The sequence below is a fragment of the Fukomys damarensis genome, unplaced genomic scaffold (genome assembly GCF_012274545.1).
Source record: "Fukomys damarensis isolate Sample0158 unplaced genomic scaffold, DMR_v1.0_HiC HiC_scaffold_66, whole genome shotgun sequence".
Taxonomy (NCBI): Eukaryota; Metazoa; Chordata; class Mammalia; order Rodentia; family Bathyergidae; genus Fukomys; species Fukomys damarensis.
This window is the reverse complement of record NW_022900978.1, coordinates 20239-22801: the sequence shown is the minus strand read 5'-3', so window position 1 is coordinate 22801 and position 2563 is coordinate 20239. Positions and strand designations below refer to the sequence as shown.

General features: G+C 49.7%; 1 long non-coding RNA gene across 1 annotated transcript in view; it reads right to left on the bottom strand.

The window, feature by feature from the left end:
• Nucleotides 1-2099: 2099 nt before the first annotated feature.
• LOC117284912 overlaps nucleotides 2100-2563 on the bottom strand; it is a 1791-nt gene continuing 1327 nt past the window's right edge. Inside the window, exons 2-3 of the long non-coding RNA XR_004515961.1 lie at nucleotides 2476-2549; nucleotides 2100-2130 (exon numbers count right to left, since the gene is read on the bottom strand). This is a non-coding gene — a long non-coding RNA (uncharacterized LOC117284912). The remainder of the gene's footprint in view (nucleotides 2131-2475; nucleotides 2550-2563) is intronic.

Sequence of the window (2563 nt, the reverse complement as noted above, 5' to 3'; positions counted from 1 at the left end):
GCAACTAAGTGAAATGCGCTCATACAACTGGCATGCACTGAAATAATGAGTACCTTTTCGATGAATTGTGAGAACCACCTGGAGGCATCGTCCTTCCAGTGAAACTTTGAGCTGCAGACTAGTACAAAGTCATTTCGCTCAAATCCCAGGCTACATGAAGCCGAATCTTTAGGAACAAATATACATGCAGAGTGTTCATGCTCTCCACAGCATGCATACAGCTGTCTGAAAAGGAATGGTTATCGAGTCAGTGAGAAAACCTCACTTGGGAGAGAACCCTGTTGAAAAATGAGCAGGGCATTGCCATGCATTGATACCACCAGAAACAGAGTTTGCAAAAGGCCCCCAAGTGAACAATGGATTGCCAAGCTCTCAGCCTGCATTCTGACTATTCACCTCCTGCAAAAGGCCTAGCATGGATTAGCAGCACAGAGAGCCCTCAGTCATAGTATTTTACATGAAGCCCAACATGCTCCATTTAGCCAGCTGAAGGATGATCACCAGATCATTAAGGGTTGCCTGCAGCAGACCATTTAGGTTCAATCGGTCTCTCAGTGTGTTTAAACTAATCCAAACCTGATGTCAACCATGCAAAAAGGAATGGATCACGAGTCAGTCAGCACGCCATCACTTCAGAGTAAAAGCTGTTTAGAAATGAGCGTGGTCTAGTCATGAAGTCAGCCCGAGTTGCCAAAGATAGCAGATAATACAATCAAATACTGTGGAGAGAGATGCAGTGAGCCTGCATTCCAACGGCTTTGTCTCATACAGACTACTGAGGCACTTTCAGCAGCACAGAGATACCTCACTCCAACTGTGCGGCATTTGCCTGAACTTCAGTGCATGATTAGGCCCATGCTGAAACTGCCCTGCCTAGTTTGACTCCAGCGCACTGCTTATGGACTTTTCAGCAATGCAGTCCACATGTCCTCACACTACCAGCTATGCAGCAGTCCACTCAGGACTGGCCAGTCCACAGTGCTCTGGCCGTGGTCCTGCGAGCCACGTGTTGGACACTTTCAGGATCCTTAGGCATGCAAACATGCTTGCATCATGGTACAGTCAGGCATAGAGAGGTCTGGCGAGTAGCGGGAAGCACACAGCAAGTCTTTGCTTGATGCATCTTGTAGGCAGGGCTCCCATCAGAACCATTTGGCCACACAGTGAGCACACTCTTGTCGCTGCCTGCCCCTCGCGAGCAAAGGCTCAGAGTCGAGAACCTGAATAAGAAGGCCCTTCCCCCAGATATCCAATGGCAGAAGGTTTGAGCAACCAATGAAGGTGCAAGGAGCATGCATTCAAACTTTGCTGCCTCTTACAGAACAACTAGGTACCCTTCACAGCTGGGAGAGCCATCACACATACCTTTCTGCATATCCCAAACTTTGGTGACTAGTCAGCTGCACAGGGAGCTAGCCCTCACTTGCTATCTCCTCCAGGGATATGTTTATGTAATCTTTAGCTGTGCAGTGAGACTATGCTCAACCCGACAGGAAAGCAGCATGCTTCAGAAGGCCAGTGAGAGAGACCACAAGCTCACGCAGACCTGACTTTCATAGAGTGAAACATTTAGGACATTTTAGGCATTCAGGGAACACGCACACCCAGAAACGATCATACAGAGGTCTGGAGAGTCATTGGACAACATGCAGTGAGCCAGAAGCTGCTCGCAGCCATGAGCCAGGGCCACGACATGAATGGATAAGCCATGCAGTGAGCCTGCCCTCCTCCTGGAATTAAACAGGTGAATGCCTTGTGTTCGACCTAGCATTGCAGACACGTTAGAGTAATAACGCGTTGAAAGTGGGAGACACGTTAGAGTCATAAGGCACTGAAAGCTGCTAGACACAGTGCGAGCTGACCAGGCCCCTGGACTTCAAGCACTCCACAGGTGAGGTACTGCTTTCAACTAACAGACCTGCACTCATATGGTGCTCATGCATTGAAAACTTTCCTACCTGTTCGTCACATGGTGAGAACCCCGTGGCGTCGTCCTCCCTGCAGTGCAACGTGGAGGTGCAGACTGGCGGGAGGTGAGTTCACTGTCATCCCAGGCTCCAAACAGGAGACTTTTCAGGAACCGCTACTCACACAGAGTACTCCTGCTCTCCAGAGCATGCATACAGCCACCTGAAAAGGAAGGGTTATGGAATCAGTGAGAAAACTTCCCATGGGAGAAATTCCCATTGAAAAATGAGCAGGGCAAGGCCATGCATTGATACCACCAAAGACGCAACATTACTCAAGGCCCCCAATGGAACAATGGATGGCTAAGCACTCAGCTTGCATTCCCACTAGCTGCCTCCCTCAAAGGCCTACCATTGATTGGACACCCAGAGGGCCCTCACTCCTATCATTGTGCATGAAGCACAACCGGCTCCATCCAAACAGCCAAATGATGAGCACAAGATCATCTAGTCTTGCCTCTAGCAGGCCCTTTAGGTTCCCTGGGGCCCACAGTGTGCTCACACTCACCTCAGCCTGAGGCCAACCATCTGACAAGGAATGCTTCATGAGTCAGTCAGCCTGCCGTCACTTCAGCCTGCAACCTGTGGAGAAAGGA